Here is a 23,437-nt window from a genome sequence, read left to right as displayed (position 1 = left end):
GTAACACTTTGAATGGTCCCACCCACCTAGACTTCAATTTACCTGGAAAAAGTCTCAAACGTGAGTCATACAAAAGTACTTTCATACCTTGGTGAAACTCCTTCCTTAGGATGGCCTTGTCATGATAGAGCTTAGTCCGTTCCTTGTAGATTTTGGCATTCTCATATGCCTCATTTCTAAGTTCTTCCAACTCATTAAGTTGAAGCTTCCTTGCTATTCCAGCATCCTTGTAATCAAAGTTGAACTTCTTGATGGCCCAATATGCACGGTGTTCAAGCTCCATTGGCAAATGACAAGCTTTCCCAAACACAAGGCGATAAGGACTCATGCCAATGGGGGTCTTGTATGCTATTCTATATGCCCATAGTGCATCATTCAACCTTAATGACCAATCCTTCCTTGTAGGGCTCACAGTCTTCATCAAAATGTTCTTGATCTCCCTATTGCTAATCTCCACTTGTCCTGAGGTTTGAGGATGGTACGGGGTTGCCACTTTGTGGTTGATGTTGTACTTCTTCATCAAGGATTCAAAGGGTTTGTTGCAGAAATGGCTGCCACCATCACTAATAATAGCTCTTGGGGTTCCAAACCTACAAAAAATCACATCTTTAAGAAAATTCAACACAACCTTATGATCATTAGTTCTTGTAGCAATGGCTTCAACCCATTTGGATACGTAATCCACTACCACTAATATGTATAAGTAGCCAAAAGAGGATGGAAATGGTCCCATGAAATCGATTCCCCAAACATCAAAGAGCTCCACCACCAAAATGTTGTTCAATGGCATCTCATTTCTTCGGCTAATGTTCCCCATTTTCTGGCACCTATCACACTTAGAACAAAAATCAAAAGCATCTTTGAATAAAGTAGGCCAAAAGAAACCAGATTGTAAAACCTTTAGAGATGTCTTTTTGGCACCAAAATGTCCTCCACATGCCAATGTATGGCTAAATGTTAGGATGCTTTGTTGCTCACTCTCTGGGACACATCTCCTAATGATTTGATCAGGGCAATATTTAAACAAATATGGTTCGTCCCAAACGTAGTGCTTTACCATGGCAAGGAACTTCTTTCTTTCCTGAAAAGAAAGGTCATTTCTCATTATACCACAAGCAAGATAATTAACAAAATCTGCATACCATGGTTCTTTTTCTTGAACAACAAGGAGTTGTTCATCTGGAAATGATTCATTTAGAGGCAAAGGTTGTCCAACTCCATGGTTTTCATTAAGCCTGGACAAATGGTCAGCCACAACATTATCACTGCCCTTCTTATCTCGAATTTCCAAGTCAAACTCTTGTAGTAAGAGTATCCATCTAATCAAGCGTGGTTTAGCATCCTTCTTTGTCATCAAGTACCTAAGGGCTGCATGGTCAGAAAACACAATAACTTTAGATCCCACAAGATATGACCTAAACTTTTCTAAGGCAAAAACAACAGCAAGCAACTCCTTTTCAGTTGTGGAATAGTTAAGTTGAGCATTATGCAGAGTCCTGCTTGCATAGTAGATCACATGTGGAAGCTTGTTCACCCTTTGCCCTAAAACTGCACCAATAGCATAGTCAGAGGCATCACACATTAATTCAAAAGGTAACGACCAATCTGGTGCCATAATAATAGGGGCGAGGTTAGTTCATATTTCAAAGTATTGAATGCATCCATACAAGCCTTATCAAAATGAAATACAACATCTTTAGCTAACAGATTGCATAATGGACGAGTGATCATTGAAAAGTTCTTAATGAAACGACGATAAAAACCCGCATGGCCCAAAAAACTTCTTACTCCCTTCACAGTGGTGGGGGCTACCATATTGGTGATGAGGTCAATTTTGGCTTTGTCCACCTCCATTCCTTTGCTAGAGATTACATGTCCCAACACAATTCCTTGTTTCACCATAAATTGGCACTTTTCCCAATTGAGAACCAAATTTGTTTCTTGACATCTTTGAAGTACTAAAGAGAGATGGTTAAGACATTCATCAAAAGAGGAACCAAACACTGAGAAGTCATCCATAAATACCTCAATGAATCTTTCTACCATGTCAGAAAAGATGGCCAACATGCATCTTTGGAATGTTGCTGGAGCATTGCAAAGTCCAAAAGGCATTCTCCTATATGCAAATGTGCCAAAGGGGCAAGTAAAGGTTGTTTTCTCTTGATCCTCCGGAGCTACCGCAATTTGATTGTAACCTGAGTATCCATCCAGAAAACAATAATGTGAGTATCCTGCCAATCTCTCAAGCATTTGATCTATGAAAGGCATAGGAAAGTAATCTTTTCTAGTGCTAGAATTCAACTTCCTGTAATCGGTGCAAACACGCCAACTGGCCGTGGGCTTTGTGGGCACAAGCTCATTGTTTTCATTCTTCATCACTGTGATTCCCACCTTCTTAGGTACCACTTGAATGGCACTCACCCATTTGCTATCAGAAATGGGATATATGATCCCCACATCTAACAATTTCAACACCTCATTCCTAACAACTTCCTTCATGTGTGGGTTGAGCCTTCTTTGTGGCTCACGGGTTGACTTTGCCCCTTCCTCCAAAAGAATCCTATGCATGCACATGGTAGGGCTTATTCCCTTGATATCTGCAATAGACCAACCAAAAACTGATTTGAACTCTTTTAACACCCTAATTAGTTTATCTTCTTCATTTGGGGTGAGATCAGAAGCTATGATAATTGGAAGAGTTTCAAATTCAGCTAGATATGCATATTTTAGATGTGGTGGAAGTGGTTTAAGTTCCAGTTTTGGTGCCTTAACAGTGGAAGGAGTTAGATGTGACATTGATGGTTCTAAAGGCTCTAAAAGAGGTGAAACATTCAAAGGATACAATGCTAATGCATCCAAAGCAGCTACTTCTTCCATGAGTGCATCTTCTTCATCAAACTCATCTTGAGATTGACTCAAAACAGTTTGTAATGGTTCATTCGATTGTGCCTGCAAGAACTTAGAGAATACAAGTGAATCAAGCACATCAATAGCATAACAATCAAGAGATGAAGAAGGATGAGAAAGAGATTCAAACACTTTGAATTGAACTGTCTCTCCTAACACTGTCATTGTGAGGAGTCCATTTTGCACATCAATAATGGTCTTGGTCGTGGCCATGAAAGATCTCCCAAGCAATATAGGCAACTCACGATCATGTATAGGCGCTTCTTCCATGTCCAACACTACAAAATCTGCAGGCAAGATTAGTTTATCAACTTGAACTAGAATATCTTCTACTATACCTCTTGGATATTTCACGGATCTGTCTGCAAGTTGTAATGAAATGGTGGTGGCTTTCAAATCTCCCAAACCTAGTTGAAGGTACACTGAATAAGGCATTAAGTTGATGCTAGCACCCAAATCAAGCATTGCCTTCTCTACTTTCTTGTCCCCTATGGTGATGTTGATAGAGAAACTTCCTGGGTCCTTGAGCTTTGGTGGAAGTTTTCTTTGCAAAACTGCACTCACATTCTCAGACACCACAACCTTCTCATGTGGTCCATACTTCCTTTTGTAGCTGTTTAACTCCTTGAAGAACTTCCCATATGCCGGCATGTTCCTAATGACATCAAGCAAAGGTAAGTTAACATTCACTTTGCTTAGTATATCAAAAATCTCCTTAAATGACTTATCCTGCTTGCTCTTGGCAAGTCTTCCAGGGAAGGGTATTGGTGGAGTGTATGGTTTCTCGGCCTTGTGAAGATTTGGTGCTTCAAATGAGGAAGTAGCATGGCTTGGTTCCTCATTTGGTTTCTCATTGTCTCCTTGAGTAACACCTGCATTCACATGATCATATTCATTAGTAACTTCATTGCCAACTCTATTATCAATAACCTTACCACTTCTAAGTGTAGTGATTGCTTTGGCTTGCTCTTGGTTCCTTTGGAGTATCACGGGTTGGCTTGGAAACTTCCCAACCTCTCTTTGGTTCAAGGCATCTGCAATCTGCCCCAATTGTGTCTCCATTTTGGTTAGGGCTGCCGAATGTTGTTGGAGAGTGCTATTTGTGGAATGTTGGAATTGCAAGGTGTTTTGGGCTAACAACTTAACCGTGTCTTCAAGGGTAGTGGCAGGTTTTGGTTGGAAATTTTGGAATTGATTGTTGTTCTTCCATGAAAGGTTGGGATGATCTCTCCAACTTGAGTTATATGTATTGGAATACACATCATTCCTTGGCCTTTGATTGTAAGAATTCATGAGGTTCACTTGTTCTTGAACATACTCGGGGTAAGCCTCCCTAGATGGACATTGGTGAGTAGGATGGCTTGGTATGTTGCAAATGGCACACACTTCATTTGCTTTTGGCACCATGTTGAGCACGGATTCAATCTTCCTTTCTAGGTTAGCTACCTGCAACAAAAGCTCATGATTAGAACTTGTTTCATAGACTCCAACTTTCTTACCCCTTAAATCTTTGTGTTGAGCATTAGACCCCAACATCTCATAAATGTTATATGACTCTTGCGCATTCTTTTTCTTCAATGCTCCACCTGCTGCATTATCAACAGTTGATTGACATGTTTGGGTTAGTCCATCATAGAAAATTTGCATTTGTAAGTGAAAAGGTAACCCATGGTGTGGACATTGCAACAAGAGGCCTTTAAAACGCTCCCAACACTCATTGAAAGGTTCTCCATCATCTTGTTTGAAGTTGAAGATTTGTCCCCTTAATGTGGCTGTCTTTTGAGTGGAAAAGAACTTCTCCAAGAACTTCTTAGCCACGACATCCCATGTAGTGAGGGATCCTGGTATTAGAGTCATCAACCAACTCTTGGCCCTATCTTTGAAGGTGTAAGGAAACACTCTCATCCTCAAATTTGCTTCACTTACTCCCTGCAAAGGTAAACCACTCACAACATTGTAAAACTCTTTAATATGAGCTAAAGGGTCTTCATTAGGTAAGCCATAAAATGAGGGAAACATATGGAAATGTGAAGATTTGAGATCATAGTTTCTAGCTTCTGTGGGCAGCAAGATGCATGAAGGTGAATTTGGTATGATTGGTTGAGCAAAGTCCTCCAAAGCTCGAAGTTCATCTTGGTTGCCCGCCATCTCTTCTTCTCTTTCCCAATTAAATTGCTCAGATCCTTTACTTGTTGAACTAGGTGAATTCCTTTCCTCTTCCTCACGGATAATGGATGAACTTGATGGCACAAAGTTGTCCAAAGTGTGGCCCTTTAACCGTTCAATTCTTTGGCCTAACTCAACAAGTCTATTTGACATATACTACCTGAAACAAAGTAACACAAGTTTGAATGAAAATCAAGAATCTACCTACAATGAAAAGAACAAAGTTTAAGTAGCAAACAACAATGAAATGAACAAAGTTTAAATAGCAAACAAGCAATTACAAGGGACTGAAATCAGTCCCCGGCAACGGCGCCATTTTTGTTGAGTTATAATTCCTTCCAAATGCTAGAATATGTTTAGTACAATGGCACAAGCAAGGGTGTCGAATCCACAGGGACTAATTGGACCTATGTAATTACTTGTTTTGCAAGAACTCTATAAAATGAATCAAACTAATCAAAATAGGCAGATTTGTTGTTGTAACTTGAAAGCATAAGAAAATGAAGTAAACACAAATAAATGAATCAACAACTAATACAATGAGATAGTTCCAATGGAAATGAAGCTAGGGATTCGGTTTCACCATTGTTCAACTAAGTTCATGTTTGTTAAGTTAGTTCATACTCAGCCATCTACCAATTTCTTGAGTTTGTTTCACTTAGATATGATCAACCATATGATGTGTGGATTTGATCACATGTTCCTAATCAAGAGCCTAATTGTGATGTGCAACTTTGGTTCCTAATCAAGAGTATGTAATGCACAAGAAACTTTCATAAAACCAAAGGGAATAACTCGGCAGGATGTTTGCTAAACATTCCCTTCATCCATTCACATATCCACCAAGATTATGCATGATGTGTGTTTTAATCTTGGCTACACAACTTTGTGATTAATTCAAATGATGATCAAACATTAAAATCAACACACTAAGTCACCATTAAATCAGAGAATGAAACAAGAAATAAATGGACCAACTGAGCACTCTAACTTAATTACATGGCAAACTTTGCAAGGCTACATCGAATCCCTAGAGGAAGATTAGTTACACTTCATGTTTACAAAGGTTTAACATGAAAATAAATAACATGAGTGAACATAGAATTAAGAAGAAGAAACCCTTGAAGCAAAACTGATGTTGAATTCCTTGAAGAGTGCCTTCGATGTTGGTTCTCCAAGTGTGATGCAAATGAACTAGATCGGCTTGATATGTTTTCTGCAAATGGGAGAGCAAATGGGCAGAGAAAATGGAGTGGGAATGGAGCGGCTAGGTGTGAATAAATGGAATGAATGCAGAACCCTTTGATGTGTGAAGTGTGCCTAGTTTTATAGGAAAGAATGTGGCTGCCAACATTCAGATTGGATCTCCATCTGCACAAGTGAGATGGAAGAGCATCAAATGAGCTGGAATTGATGGGTTTCTGAGGTAGTGGACGCACGGCTTGGACAAGATCTGCAAGTATGTGGTTTATTTAATCAAAGATGCATGTGCCCTTGCTGCAACAAGTGAGTGGACATCTGCAAAGGTGAATTGGACCACCTGAAATTGCTTGTACAAATCTGGAAAGGGGAAGAAAGCACACGGCATGGACAAAGGGATGAGTGATTTTCTGGAATAATGGGTGCATGGCAAAAGGGAAATGTGCAAGCATGTGGATTTCTGCAAAGATGAAATGGAGAAAGATAATGGAATGCACGGCCATGATTGTGTTTGTTGGTGTCAATATGGCTGAATGAATTAAGTAATGGAAGTGCATGTTCTTGGTGCAAAAGGGAGCTGGAATGGCATGGGATGCACGGAATGGATGTGTGGAATCTGTTTTAGAGCTAGAAGTGCATAAGTGAGCTGGAATGGCATGGGAGTTCACGGCAAGGTTGTAAACATGCATGTGAATGCATGTTTTGGTGTTGGAACCACATAGCTGACTTCAATGTTTTTGCCTTGTTTAGAATCACCCAATATGGCTGAATTGCATCTCTTAACACTTCACATCTTTTCTGGAATGTTTTTACTTCATTTGCCTTCCCATTGATCCAAATTCACACTTGGCTGCACACTAACACCAAATAATGTAAAATGCAACTAGTTTAATCCAAAACAATCACAAAGACACCAAATAAGGAAGATATAAATGCATGCAAAATGTGACTTATCACAAGACTCAAAATAGGCTGAAAACACTCAAAACTGCCTTAAAAACACAATCTGGGCAGTTTTGAGCCTAAACACAAACTTGGACGAAAATTGGTTCTAACTTGACTCAAAACTCTTAAAAACACAATCTAAAACATATTTGGACCAATTAGACACTCTAAGACAATTGGGGATTTGGTTTTGGACGAAAATAAACAAAACAAAACAAATATGTAAACTAGGCAGATTTGGACAAATTTGATGAAATTAAGTGGATGGTGAGATGGCTAGGAGGTTTTTCTCCACACATGGCATACTTGCACATAATACAATTTCCAGTTGCTTAATCAATGAATTCATGAACCTCAACACCCCAAGTTAATTAGGTACGCTTAAATTAACTCTCAGATTTCCCTTAGGTCATTGAATTGAATGGAATTGGCGCATTGCAATCAAATTATTCCTTAAAAGTTTTCTATATGAAAGCGCATAAAAGAAAGACAATCAAAGATCATTAGATTCTATGGAAATCATAGGTGTTGACGAGGCATTCGTAACTATGAAAGCGCATGATACTTATGCCAAGAATTCACTTATCATAATTGTGACCAACAATCTTAACTACTCATGAATATAAGTTCCCAACGATTAGGTGAAGTTCCCTCATACCCTAGCATCATGTTTATGCATGCAAATTAAGCGTGCACTCTCAATTCATATACATAAGCAAGTTTTAATTAAAACAGATAAGTAAATTGAATTCATCATTCATGAAATCACAACTGAAAGTAATCAAATCATCATGCAAATATAACCATGGTTTCGAAATTCCCCCCTAGCCAAAAGGGGATTAGTTCCTCATGCTTGCACAACAAAAAGTATTGAATTTAAACATTGAAATCATAAGAAAAATTACACCTAAACGTTCAGCAATTCCAAGATGGATTCGATGCACAGATTGGCTCCTCTTCCTCCTCCTTGCTGCGGCACAAAGTGTGGGTGATGGAATTGGGGGTTTTGGATGGTGTTTCCTTGTTTAGAGGGATGGAGGATGGCTGATTATGGTGGGAAAGGGTGCGGCTGAAGTGTATGGATGTGTAGGGAGGTGTATGGAGGTGAAGAATGGAGAATGGAGGTGCGGCAAAGGTGTTTCTGAATAGCATAAGGGGGTGGTACGAATTTGTGGCTCAAAATATGTTTATATAGTCCTAGGGTTAATTAGATTAGGGTTACACTTAGCAGATTTTATGGATTAGGGCCCTAGGGTTTAGCACAAGCAAGTTAAATCCACTTAGGAGAGGGTTTGGCCCAATTCGTTTCATAAAAGGATTTATATAACCCAAATCCACAATGAATAAGGCCTAATAAATCAGAATCCAAAAGGGAAAAGGTTTAGGAAATTCGTCCAAAATTGGGCCTTCTAGAAACTAGGTGTTTTGTGGCTGATTTTGGGTTTTCTAGAAGAAATAAAAGGGGGAAGGGTGTGGCACCCTTTTAGGGTTAGATAAGGCTTCTAGAAATTAGGTTTTTAGGTCCACTTGCAGCTAGGATTAAGGTGGAACAAGATTAGGTTAGGATAAGATAGGATAAGGTTGGATAAGGTTAGATAAGGTTTTGGATAATGTTTCCTCTTTTGAGCTAATTCCTTATCCACTTTGTCTTGAGTTTAATTTCTTCATCTTCTTATCATATTTCTAGCCTCTTGAACTCCAAATTCGTCCATCCATGTTGGCCCATATGCAAGCTATCCACATAGTGTCCAAAATCGCTCCAAAATGCACCAAAATGCCATTTCTTGATACTTTACCCCATAGGACCTACAAACACACGAAATTGAGTTGTAATGCGACATTAACTAAGAAATAATAGCATAAATGCACAAGAATAAGCTAGTTAAGTCGCCTAAATATGCTCCTATCAAATTCCCCCACACTTATCTTTTGCTAGTCCTCGAGCAAAACAAATAAACAAAAGAAACAAAACATAACTCTAAACCTTCCAACGTTCGTCTCAGGGATTTCCAATGAAACATGACATGTCAAAGATCACCACTCACATAGATTTAAGCAATCCTTACCCTCGAGCATACTTAATCATAGTCACCATTCACTAGCACGCATTTAATCAATTAAAACAACATTTTGAATGTAGTAACATGCCTTAGAGAATTCCCTCAATTCCTCACCAGATATGCTCTCTGTTTTCACTCAGATTTTCTGACTACACTCCCTTCACTAGGTATATGTGAGGAGATTGATGTAAACATGTAGACGAACACTCACATATGTTATAACAAGGAAAGCATTTTCTAGAATTATGACATGTATATGATCTCATGAATGGAATGCTACTACTTAGACGCGAGAACCAGGGATACCACATGCTCAAACCAATTCTAAACTCCACATATTGAAACACATAACAATCAAGACGGAAGTCAAAGGGTTGTAACGGGGCTAGGGTATTGGCTAACAAGGAAAGGTAGAGGAAACAAACGTTCTTAAAACAATAGTGAGCAAAGTAATGAATTAGGCACTTAGAAATCCCTTTAGAATGCAGAAAACTACCTTTTAAACACAAGGGGAGATTCATGCAATACTTAGGGTCAAATTCAACTTTTTGGACCCTTTCTTCAACAATCAATACACGTGAGTTCATTCTCACTTATTTTCAACTCCTTTTCTTTCTTTTCTTCTTCTTTTTCTTCTTTTTCACATTTTTTTTTTCTTTCTGTTTTTTTTTCCTTCTTTTTCCCTTGCCTCCTTTAAGACTTTGGCACACACACACTCACAAAATCCCTTCCCCCACACTTGTTTTCTGCACAAATGCCACTCAAAAGGAATTCCTTCTAAGTTATGCTCCACTATGCTTCAAAAACAAGGGTATGGAAAGTCCTATTCTAGGCTAGGTAAGGGTGATGTGGTTAACAAGAAAATAGGCTAAATAAGGCTCAAAGGGGTTTAAACCTACAATACAAATGACAAGAGTGGATTCGGCTATTTGGCTATGGTGGTGACTACTACACAACTTCATCTTGTTATTTGTTATGCTAATCAATTTCATGCTTTGAATAAAACGGGTATGAGTTCTAGTATTTGGAACTATAGTGATGAAACGCATTCTAAGTAGCAGCCAAGCAAAGAATAATGAGATCATGCAACGACTTTAGAAAACAAGAATGCACAGATTAATAACTCTCCAAATAAACGTTTAGGCTCAAGTCTCTCAAGGATGTAGCGTTTGTTTGAGTTCCTTCCTTCAAGCATGTTACAAAAACTGATTTTATCCTTTGTGATTACATGTGAATTCGTAAACTATAACTACAACCAAGCATAAACCAAAAAGCAAATCACACATCCATCATTGTTTGTAACTCTCTTTAACAGTCATGCATTAAAAACCAAATCCTCATCATTGTGTTGGAAGGTACCCTAAGACACAAACAAACACACAAAAACAACTCTTTTTGGCTTTTTCTAAACACTTTTTCAATTCTTTTCAAATTTTCGGATTTTTACTTCAACACACACCAAAACAGCTCAAAATGCATTAAAAACACCTAAAAACAGTGAGAAACAACATTAGAAGTGATAGGTGATAGAATCCCACGAATTTTGCATAAAAACACTTGTTTACCCCCCCACACTTAAATCAAACATTGTCCTCAATGTTTCACACAAAGACTCACATAAAAGCAAACAAATAATAAACAACTAAGCATGATAAAATAAACAGCAAGGAGAAGGGTTTAGAAACGCAAATCTGGGTTTGGAGTGAAAGTTCCATCTTCTCCTTGTCGAATACATGGGTTGCCTCCCAAGAAGCGCTTGCTTTAATGTCGTACAGCCGGACGATGCTCCCTTGAAGGTTTATGGAACCCCACGGCATGGAGGGGTGCAACTACAATCTGTCCGACGAACCACTTCATGCTTTGGGTCCTTGAATGGAGTGGGATAATGATCCTTTCTTATTGTCGTGTTTTGCTTTTCTACATCAACACAAATTCTCCCACGACGTTGAATTCAATTAGGTACCTGCACCACACGAGGTAACAACCTATTAGTTGAAATGGGAATCGAATTTGGAATAGGTGGCTTACCTTTGTACGGCAAAGAAGTGGTAGCACAATGGACGGATGCACAAGGGTTGCTCATGGCCAATTATGGTGCTTTCAAGGTTGGAGCCGTGCACTCCTTGTGCTCTACTCCAAGTTCCTTCTCGGTGGTAGTTCGAGAAACATCCTTCTTGATCTTTGTTGAATACTCCGTCCCTATGTGTTCAATTACATTAATGGCACAACAAGAACGAACATCATTAGTATTCTCAATCGATTCAGGAATCTTAAAGTTAATCATATCACCACCAAAGGCCATAGTGACTGCTCCCTTAGCCACATCAATCTTGGTTTGAGCTGTTTTCATGAAAGGTCGTCCAAGTAAGAGTGGTGATGATGGAGAGTGTGCCGAATCTTCCATGTCAAGCACATAGAAATCTGCAGGAAAAATCAAATGGTCTACCTGCACCAAAACATCCTCCAAAACTCCTTTCGGATATGCATTAGATCGATCGGCTAATTGGATAATAACACCATCATTTTTAAGCTCTCCTAGATTCATCGATGCATAAACAGAATATGGCATGACATTAATTGAAGCACCTAAATCTAGCATGGCATGTTTAAACCTTGTATTACCAATTACGCAAGGGATAGTGAAACTACCTGGATCTTTGCATTTAGGTGGTAGCTTTCTTTGCAACAGTGCAGAGACATTCTCACTTACATGTACTACCTCTTTCTCCCGAATCCGTTTCCTTGTTGTACAAAGCTTTTTCAAGAACTTCGCATACTTCGGGATTTGCTTGATTGCATCCAAAAGGGGTATGTTGACTTGAACTTTCCTAAATGTCTCTAGAACATCTTTTTCCTCCTCTTCTTTCTTGGATTGCAAAAACCTGCTAGGAAAGGGCACATTTAGTGGAAAGGAACTAGAAGAATTCGAATTTGGACTTACCTTGACGGGTTGAGATGGTTTAGGGGCATGTTGTGGTTGTGGCAAGGGTGGTTCTACCCTTTCCGTGGGTTGGGCTCCATGTTCTTCTTCTTGCAGCAGCTTTTCATCCTTTATTTGACTTGATTTTGATGAGTTTGGATCAGCCCCAACTTGCCTACCACTTCTCAACGTGATGGCCTTGGCGGTTTCAAATCCTCCTTTTGGATTAACGATGGTTGAACTAGGCAATCTGCCTTGCTCTCTAATTTGCCCCATGAATTCCGCTATTTGCCTTATTTGCTTTTCCAAATTGTCCACCCTTTTGTCTTGGATTTGCCTCTCTTTGTTTTGAGTTTGTACCTCCTGCGTCAAAGTAGTTAGTAACTTAACAACTTGATCATTGTCCAAAGACATACCTGAATTGGTTGGGGCAGTTTGCATTTGGGTTTGATTTGGTACGAATGGCTTCGTATAAAAACCCGGGGGTTGTTGCCTAAATCCTCCTTGTTGTTGGGGTTGTTGAGGCTCCCTCTACTTGAAATTTGGATGATCCCTCCAACCCGGATTGTAAGTATTTGAGTATGGATCATTGCGTGGCTGATTTTGGCTCCCAAATCCCACGGCATTAGCACTCTCCCATCCTCCATTTTCTATTAGTTGAGGACATTGATCATTGCGGTGGCCTTGCATAGAACATACGCCACAAACAATTGGTCCTTGTATCTTCATCCCTTCGGCCATCTGTGACACAATGGAAGTGAGGTTAGCTAATTGAGATTGAATGTCGAATGGAGAACTTACCTCATTAACTTGCTGCCGTGGGAAGTCTCTTTGCCCAAGTCCTTCATATTGTTGTGCATTTAGCGCTCGGTTGGCAATTAGGGTCTTTGCAGCCACCGGGGTTTTGTCTACCAAAGCACCTCCCGCTGAAGCATCTAGCATTTGTCTCTCAAGTGGAAGTAGTCCTTCATAGAAATATTGAATCAAAAGCTCTTCCTTCATTTGATGTTGTGGGCATGATGCAACTAGAGCCTTGAAACGTTCATAGTATGCTGGGAATGATTCGCCTTGGCCTTGTTCAATTCCACTAATTTTCTTCCTCAAAAGAATAACTCTCGAAGTGGGGAAGAACTTCTCTAAAAATGCTCTCTTCATACTTTCCCACGAAGTGACCGTTCCAGGTGCTAATTCATAAAGCCAATCTTTAGCCTTTTCCAAAAGAGAGAACGGAAAAGCTTTCATCTTCAAAATACTCTCATCTACGTTGATGGGTGTCATGCTTGAGCATACTACTTCAAACTCTTTAAGATGCTTGTTTGGATCTTCCATGGACAGTCCATGGTACTTAGGAATGTGGTGCAACAAGCTTGACTTCAATTCAAATTCATCGGTCTTGCCTTGGGCAGCCGCGGGGTATTGAATGCATAATGGTGCGGCATTGGCCAACCCCGAGGCCGAAAGCTCTTTAATGGTCCGATTGTCCGCTACCATAACTTCTTCTTCCACTTCTTCAAACTCAGATTCGGCCTCTGAACTTGAACTAGGTTCACTAAGTGGAGGGATGCCTCCTCTTTCTTCTCAAATCACGTTCAAAATCGTCGTTAAAGTCCAAGATATGTGCATGCACAGTTTGAGAACTCCGCGTCATGCACTAGTGCCTAAAACAAGGAAACAAACAAGTCAGAAACTAAAACTAATAACAAACAAATAACACACGAAAATAACTAAAAAGAAATAACAAGGGATTAGCAAAGTTGCTAATCCCCGGCAACGGCGCCAAAATTTGGTGCGAAAATTAACTTAACACACAAATTAACCCTTTTTTAACATACCCCTTTTGGATGCAATCAAGCAAGTTCCACGCTATGCCAAGTTTTTAAAGGAGTTGTGCACCACTAGGAAGAGGATTTCGACCAAGGAGGTTGTCAAGGTAGGTGAAAATGTCTCCGCAATCTTGCAACGAAAACTACCCCCAAAATGCAAAGATCCAGGTAGTTTTACAATTCCTTGTGTCATTGGTAATATTCGCTTTGAATCTGCCATGCTAGACTTAGGTGCCTCTATAAATGTTATGCCATACTCAATTTATGCATCTATGGATTTAGGAGTGTTGAAAAATGATGGTGTAATCATACAATTGGCCGATAGATCTAACGCCTATCCAAAGGGAGTTTTGGAAGATGTTTTAGTGCAGGTTAATCATTTAATCTTCCCGGCGGATTTCTATGTTCTCGACATGGATGAATCGGATCATGCCACTTCATTGCCCATCCTCCTTGGAAGGCCATTCATTAAAACGGCCCGGACCAAGATTGACGTGTTTAATGGAACTTTGTCCATGGAATTTGATGGGGAAGTTGTTAATTTCAATCTTTCTGATTCTATTAAGTACCCTAGTGAGGACCATTCATGTTTCTTTATTGATATAATTGACTCTTTGGCGCAGGGATATCTTGACGATTTGAATGATGATGCGCTTGAAAAAGTCATTACAAGAGGCATGGGACGCAACAACAAGGAGGTAGCACCTATGTTAACCCACGGCACACCTAAAGCACTTCATGCCGTGCCTCCTAGTGAGGAACTTAGTGAGATGGTTGCTGCCCTTGAGTTATTGCCTATGCATGATGGTAAGTTTCCTAATCGTGAGTCAATTCCTATTTCGACTAACAAGTTGCTTCCGTCCATAATTCAAGCACCCGTCCTTGAACTAAAACCATTACCAAGCCATTTGAAGTACATTTTCTTGGGAGAAAATGAGACCCTACTTGCCATCATCTCCTCATCCCTCACGGCACAAGAAGAGGAGAAACTAGTTCAAGTTTTGAAAGAGTTCAAATCTGCCCTAGGATGGACATTGGCTGATATCAAAGGTATAAGCCCTACAACATGCATGCATCACATATTTCTTGAGGAGGGGGCCAAACCAACTAGAGAGGCTCAACGCCGTCTTAACCATCCGATGATGGAAGTTGTGAAAAAGGAGATAATCAAACTTCTAGATTGTGGAGTCATCTATCCAATCTCGGATAGTAAGTGGGTTTCACCTATTCAATGTGTGCCTAAGAAATCCGGTGTGACGGTTGTGGAAAATGCCGAGAATGAGCTTGTACCTACTCGCATTCAAACCGGTTGGAGAGTATGCATTGATTATAGGAAGATAAATGCCACCACAAGGAAGGATCACTTCCCATTGCCGTTCTTGGATCAAATGCTTGAAAGGTTAGCAGGTTATTCCTTTTATTGTTTTCTTGATGGATACTCTGGTTATAATCAAATTGTTATTGCCCCGGATGATCAAGAAAAGACCACTTTTACTTGTCCCTTTGGAACGTTTGCATATCGACGCATGCCATTCGGTTTGTGCAATGCTCCGGCCACGTTTCAAAGGTGTATGGTTAGCATCTTTTCTGATTATGTTGAAAGGATTATTGAAATATTCATGGATGATTTTAGTGTATTTGGTAGTTCATTTGATAATTGCTTGGATAATCTCACTTTAGTCTTGAAACGTTGTGTTGAAACAAACCTTGTGTTAAATTGGGAGAAATGCCATTTTATGGTTAAACAAGGTATTGTTTTGGGTCATATAATCTCTAAAAAAGGAATTGAAGTTGATAAGTCTAAAATAGATCTTGTACGCTACTTACCCTCTCCTACTTCGGTGAGAGAGGTTCGTCCTTTTCTTGGTCATGCAGGATTCTATCGACGATTTATCAAGGACTTTTCCAAGATTGCATAGCCCCTATGCCGTCTCCTCTAAAAGGAAGTGCCTTTCGAGTTCAACGAGGCGTGTGAGAAAGCATTCAACCATCTCAAAGAACTCCTCACCACGGCACTGATAGGAGCATATTCATGCGACTTAATTAGCTTGTTCTCGTGCATTTATGTTGTGTTTACTTAGTTATTTGAGTGTTTAAAGCCAAAGTGTGCAAGAAGATGCAAATTGGAATCTTTTGGAGCGAAAGAGGAATGAATGAGTTGAAGACTTGAAGAAACGATGAATTCCTACTCCAACGATGAATTCCTACCAAAACGAGGATTCCTACTCAAACAAGGATTCCTACTTGAAGTAGGAAAGTTAACCCTAGGTTTCCCGTTTTGGTAACCTTTCCTAATCTTAAACGTCCGTATTTTCTAGCCACTTTGAAGGCCTTGTATGCACTTTAGGACACAAAAACAAGGCCCTAGCCCAATTACATAACCTTGCCGTGGGCTTTTCCCTTCTCCCCTTCCCTTGCCGTGCAAGGGGGGGCATTTTTGGCCCATTTTATGCACCTAAACCCTAACCCTTTTTCCTTGCAGCCACTCTCCCTTTTATTTATGAAACTTAACCTATTTCCCTTTCAAATCAACCCTAGCCGCACCTATTAATGATTTCCCTTTTAAATTTCTGATTTAATTTCCTAATTTTGTGAGCCTTTGATTTAATTTCAATAAGCTAGGGTTTTATTTTCTATAACCATATATAAACTAAAAGCTATCAGCCGCAACCATTCTCTCCCATTCTCTCCCTTCAATCCGCAGCCTTCCCCCTCCATTCCAGCCTTCCTCCATCCTTGCCGCAACCACCATAACCCTTCCAGCCACCATCCACACCTCCATACACCTTCCCATCACATTGCCGCACCACCACACCTCCCTAAATCCATCCCCAACCCAAAATAACATCCAAATCATCCATAAACCCTCTCTGCCGCAGCAAGAAGAAAGGAGAAAGAGGGCTTGAAACGTGCAGAAATTCAAAGTGGATTCCTTTTGCGTTTTAGGTGTAATCAATCTTTTGTTCTTTATGTTTAATTTCAATTTTGTTTCTCTTTCTGTGAACATGAGAGGCTAAATCCCTAGTTAGCTAGGGGGTGATTCGAAACCATGTTTATGCTTGCAATATGAATTGATTAACTTTGGTTGGAATTTCATGAATTGTGGATTCAATTTATTTAACTGCTTGATTGATAACTTATTTGTGTATGTTTATTGAGAGTGCACGCTTAATTTTCATGCATGAATATGATGCTAGAATATAAGTGAATTTCACCTAAAAGTTATGAACTTATATTCACAAGTAGTGGAGGTTGCTTATAAACAATCGCGTTAAATGAATTCTTGGCACTAGTTTCATGCTCATCATAGTAACGAATGCCTCGTCAACACTTATAGTTCTCATGTTGCTTAATGATCTTTGATTGTATCTTTATTGTGCTTTTCACGTAAAGGACTTTTGGAGAATGTTTTGAATTGTGTATGCGCTGTCCCATCCAATTCATTAACTTAAGGAGAACTTGAAGGTTAATTTAAGCGGACCTAATTAACCCGGGGTGTTGAGTTTCATAATTTATCGAAAGAGCAACTAAAAATCATCTTATATGCAAGTGTAACATGTGTGGAGAAGAACCTTCTAGCTAGCATTCATCCATATTTCCATCAAATTCATCTTTAAAATCTGTTTGAATTACAATCTGTGCATTTTATTTAATTTCGTCAAAAACTCAATCCCCCTTTACTTTAGTGTCCAATTTAGTTAGAAAGTGTCTTAGTTTGTGTTTCTAAGTGTTTTGATTCAATTTATTACCCAAATTCATCCAAAGTAGTCAAAGTGCTCAAAACTGCCCAGATTGTGTTTTTAAGGCAGTTTTGAGTGTTTTGGGTGCTGTTTGAGTCTTTTGGTTTGTTTTAGTGTTTTAAGTGTTTAGTTTTGCATTCTTTGAGTCTAGTTTAGTGTTTTAACCTTTGTTTTACGTTTTTGAGTCAGTTTCCAAGTGATTTAGCAATCCCTCCTAATCCCCGGTTAAGAACGATCCCTACTTATACATATACTACAATTGTCACAAGAGCGTTTTAATTTGTGTGCTTATTTAGTTCGCATCAAATTTTTGGCGCCGTTGCCGGGCATTAGCAACTTTGCTAATCCCTTGGATTGTTTACTTTTTGTTTATTTAGTTTTTGTTAAAGATTCTGACCTTGTTTTGTTTTTCTTGTTTTAGGTACTAGTGTATGACTCGGAGTTCTCAACCGATTCGTGAGCATATCTTGGACTTTGACAGCGATTTTGAGAGGACTTTGAGACGGAAGAGGAAGCAACACGAATCAAATCCATCAAGCCCGGAACCTGACCTCGAAGAACAAGTCCTAGAAGAGGAGGAGGAACCCACGGCAAGGGTTTTTGAAGAACCACAAGGCATGGCCGTGGACACCCGGACACTCAAGGAGCTTTCGGCTTCGGGATTGGATAATGCAGCACCTTTGTGTATCCAATATCCCCCACCTGCTGAAGGGAAGGCCGAGGAGTTCGAGTTGAAGTCAAGCTTGCTCCACCATATTCCGAAATACCATGGGTTGGCCATGGAGGATTCGAACAAGCATCTGAAGGAATTTGAGGTGGTGTGTTCAAGCATGACTCCCGTCAACGTTGATGGAAGTATATTGAAGATGAAGGCTTTTCCATTCTCTTTAATGGACAAAGCCAAAGATTGGTTGTACGAGTTAGCTCCCGGAACCGTTACATCATGGGAGAGCATGAATAGGGCATTTCTGGAGAAGATTTTCCCAACTTCTCGAATCATCCTTTTGCGCAAAAGGATAAGTGGAATTCAGCAAGATGAAGGTGAGTCTTTTCCTACGTATTATGAACGTTTTAAATCTCTTGTTGCTTCTGCAATACTTCTACGAGGGGCTCCTACCAATCGAACGTCAAATGCTTGACGCCTCGGCGGGTGGAGCATTGGTGGACAAGACACCCATGGCGGCCAAGGTCTTAATTGCTAATCGGGCGTTGAACGCTCAACAATACGAAGGAGTAGGCCAAAGAGGACCCCCACGGCAGCAAGTACATGAGGTAAGTTCCACACCCGACATTCATTCACAATTAGCTAATCTTACTTCCATTGTGTCTCAGATGGCCGAAGGAATGAGGATGCAAGGACCAGTTGTATGCGAGGTGTGTTCTATCCAAGGACATGCTTCTGAGAAGTGCCCACAACTCATTGAAAATGGTGGATGGGAAAGCGCGAATGCAATTGGATTTCAAGGCCAAAACCAACCAAGGAACGATCCGTATTCTAACACCTATAATCCAGGTTGGAGATGATAGGAGCATATTCATGCGACTTAATTAGCTTGTTCTCGTGCATTTATGTTGTGTTTCCTTAGTTATTTTAGTGTTTAAAGTCATTTTTGTGTATTTTCAGATTCTAAGGCCAAAGTGTGCAAGAAGATGCAAATTGGATCCTTTTGGAGCAAAAGAGGAATGAATGAGTTGAAGACTTGAAGAAACGATGAATTCTTACTCCAACGATGAATTCCTACCAAAACGAGGAATCCTACTCAAACAAGGATTCCTACTTGAAGTAGGAAAGTTAACCCTAGGTTTCCCGTTTTGGTAACCTTTCCTAATCTTAAACGTCCGTATTTTCTAGCTACTTTGAAGGCCTTGCATGCACTTTAGGACACAAAACAAAGGCCCTAGCCCACTTTATAGCCCTTGTCGTGCCTTAACCCTAGTTCCCTTACCTTGCCGTGCAAGGGGGGGCACTTTTGTCCAATGTTGTGCACTTAAAACCTATTTCCTTCTCCTAACCTAACCCTAGCCGCACCCTTTAATCATTCCCCCTTTAATTTCTGATTTTATTTCCTAAATTCTAGAAGCTTTTGAATTTATTTTAGTTAATAAAAACAAGCTAGGGTTTTATTTCTGAAACCATATATGTTTTAAACCTCTAGCCGCACCCTATTCTATTCATTCACACTTTTCATTCATTCACCAACATATCAGCCGCATCTCCCATCCATCATCCATAAACCCTAAGCCTTCTAGTTCTAATCTCAGCCGTTCCCTTTAATTGAACCCTAGAGCCTTTTCATTCATTCATATATATTCTATTATTCACCCTAATTCACCCTAAGCCGCAGCCACCATCCCATTCTCTCCATTCAATCCGCAACCTTCCCCCTCCATCACCACCAATTCCAGCCACTTCCCACCTTGCCGCAGCCATCTCCACCATTCCAGCCACCTTCCACACATCCATACACCTTCCACCACCCTTGCCGCACCACCAAACCTCCCTAAATCCATCCCCAACCCAAAATAACATCCAAAAACCACCCATACCATCTCTGCCGCAGCAAGGAGAAGAAGAAAGAGGAGCTTGGACGCGCAGAAATTCAAGTGGATTCGTTGTGCGTTCTAGGTGTAATCAATCTTTTGTTCGTTATGTTTAAATTCAATTTTATTTCTGATGCGAGAATTATACGCACACAAATTAACCCTCTTTTGACAATTGTAGTATAAGTATAAGTAGGGATCGTTCTAGGCCGGGGATTAGGAGGGATTGCAAAACCACTTGGATTTCACTCAAAAACGTAAAAACACAATATAAAACACTATACTAGACTCAAAGAATGCAAAACTAAACTTTAAAACACTAAAACAAATCAAAAGACTCAAACATCACCCAAAACACTCAAAACTGCCTTAAAAACACTTTCTGGGCAGTTTTGAGCACTTTGGTGAATTTGGACGAATTTGTGTAACAAATTGAATCAAAACACTTATAAACACAATCTAAAACACTTTCTAACTAATTTGGACATTAAAGTAAGGGGGGATTGAGTTTTGGACGAAATTAAACTAATTGCACAGATTCTAATTAAAACAGATTGTAAGTATGAATGTGATGGATTGCTAGCTAAGGGGTTCATCTCCATACATGTTACACTTGCATAATAAAATGATTTCCAATTGCGTTTCAATAAACCATTAATTCTCAACACCCCAAGTTAACCGTGATGCACTAATTAACCTTCAAATCTTCCTAACGTTATTGAATTGGATGATTGCATACGACAACCCAAAACATTCCCCACAAGTCCCCTACATGATTGCATAATAGAGATACAAGCAAGAATCATTACGCTCTATGAAAATTATAAGTGTTGATGAGGCATTCGTTACTATGATTGCATGAAACTTATGCCAAGAATTCGTTTAACGCGATTGTTTATAAGCAACCTCCACTACTTGTGAATATAAGTTCGTAACTATTAGGTGAAACTCACTTATATTCTAGCGTCATATTCATGCATGAAAATTAAGTGTGCACTCTCAATAAACATACATAAATAAGTTATCAATCAAATAGTTAAACAAATTGAATCCACAACTTATGAAACGCAATTAGAAGTAATCAAATCAAAATGCAAGCATAAACATATATTTCGAATCCCCCCCTAGCCAAGGGGGGGTTTAGTTCCTCATACGTACAAAACAAAGAGAATTGAAATTAAACATTGTAATCGAGGAAAAGAAACACCTAAACATTCCAACAACTCAAACTTGAATTGTATGAACGTTTAGGCACTCTTCTCCTCCTCTTCGTTGTAGCACAAGGTCTAAGGATAGTTTGATGGTGTGGATGTGTGTTTGAATGAATGAATTTCTGAAATGGAAGAGTGTATGAGAATGAATGAATTGTGGCTGCAATGGATGCTTATTTATAGGTGAAAAGGAGGGAATATGACAGCTAGGAACTTGGTGGAAATCTGGAATGGTGATGGGAGATGCATGTGGCTGATTTATGCATGTGATTAAAGGGTGGGAGTGCATGTGGAGTGGCTGGAACAAAGGGGGAAGCATGGCACAAAGGTGGAATGACAGCTAGGTTATGATGATGAATGCATAAAGGTGGAATGACAGCTAGGTTATGATGATGAATGCATGTGGAATGGCTTAAAGGATGGAAGTGCATGTGGCTCTAATGTAGCCTTCTAGAAATCAGGTTTTTAGGCCCCCTTGCAACTCCCTAACTGAATTCAAGCCTTTCAAATTCGTCCATCCTCATGCCTCCATGCTTGCACTTTCCAATCTTGGCCCAAAAATGCTCTAGAATGCTCCAAATTGCTTCTTTTTGCATACTTTGACACTAAAACCTGAAATTGCACGAAAATAACTTTAAACACTATAATTAACATAGTTTAGCTAATTAAATGCAAGAAAACAAGCTAACTAAGTCGTATAAATATGCTCCTATCAATTTCTCTTTCTGTGAACATGAGAGGCTAAATCCCTAATTAGCTAGGGGGTGATTCGAAACCATGTTTATGCTTGCAATATGAATTGATTACCTTTGGTTGGAATTTCATGAGTTGTGGATTCAATTGGTTTAACTGTTTGATTGATAACTTATTTATGTATGTTTATTGAGAGTGCACGCTTAATTTTCATGCATGAATATGACGCTATAATATAAGTGAGTTTCACCTAATAGTTATGAACTTATATTCACAAGTAGTGGAGGTTGCTTATAAACAATCGCGTTAAATGAATTCTTGGCACTAGTTTCATGCTCATCATAGTAACGAATGCCTCGTCAACACTTATAGTTTTCATGATGCTTAATGATCTTTGATTGTATCTTTATTGTGCTTTTCACATAAAGGACTTTTGGAGAATGTTTTGAATTGCGTATGCGCTGTCCCATCCAATTCATTAACTTAAGGAGAACTTGACGGTTAATTTAAGCGGACCTAATTAACCCGGGGTGTTGAGTTTCATAATTTATCGAAAGACCAACTGAAAATCATCTTGTATGCAAGTGTGACATGTGTGGAGAAGAACCTTCTAGCTAGCATTCATCCATATTTTCATCACATTCATATTTACATTCTGCCTTTAATTACAATCTGTGCATTTAGTTTAATTTCGTCAAAACCTCAATCCCCCTTTACTTTAGTGTCCAATTTAGTTAGAAAGTGTCTTAGTTTGTGTTTATAAGTGTTTTGATTCAATTTGTTACACAAATTCGTCCAAATTCACCAAAGTGCTCAAAACTGCCCAGATTGTTGTTTTAAGGCAGTTTTGAGTGTTTTGGTGCTGTTTTGAGTCTTTTGATTTGTTTTAGTGTTTTAAGTGTTTAGTTTTGCATTCTTTGAGTCTAGTTTAGTGTTTTAAACTTTATTTTACGTTTTTGAGTCAGTTTCCAAGTGATTTAGCAATCCCTCCTAATCCCCGGTTAAGAACGATCCCTACTTATACATATACTACAATTGTCACAAGAGGGTTTTAATTTGTGTGCTTATTTAGTTCGCATCAAATTTTTGGCGCCGTTGCCGGGGATTAGCAACTTTGCTAATCCCTTGGATTGTTACTTTCTGTTTGTTAATTTTATTAAAGTTTCTGACCTTGTTTTGTTTTTCTTGTTTTAGGTACTAGTGTATGACTCGGAGTTCTCAACCGATTCGT

The 23,437-nt window shown here is 39.4% G+C and overlaps 1 non-coding gene and 1 pseudogene across 1 annotated transcript; one reads left to right on the top strand and one right to left on the bottom strand.

Moving 5' to 3' along the window:
• The first annotated feature begins 4,570 nt into the window (after positions 1-4,570).
• LOC148691716 (small nucleolar RNA R71) lies at positions 4,571-4,681 on the top strand. The gene has a single exon (XR_015955378.1). It is a non-coding gene; the product is annotated as a small nucleolar RNA R71 (small nucleolar RNA).
• Positions 4,682-10,741: 6,060 nt separating this feature from the next.
• Positions 10,742-13,846, bottom strand: LOC148691715 (uncharacterized; annotated as a pseudogene).
• Between the last annotated feature and the right edge of the window lie 9,591 nt (positions 13,847-23,437).

Source organism: Pyrus communis, chromosome 13 (genome assembly GCF_041283825.1).
Source record: "Pyrus communis isolate YQ-2024b chromosome 13, ASM4128382v1, whole genome shotgun sequence".
NCBI classification, from domain to species: domain Eukaryota; kingdom Viridiplantae; phylum Streptophyta; class Magnoliopsida; order Rosales; family Rosaceae; genus Pyrus; species Pyrus communis.
Note: the sequence above shows the minus strand (reverse complement) of the source record. Positions and strands in the feature narration are given on the sequence as shown.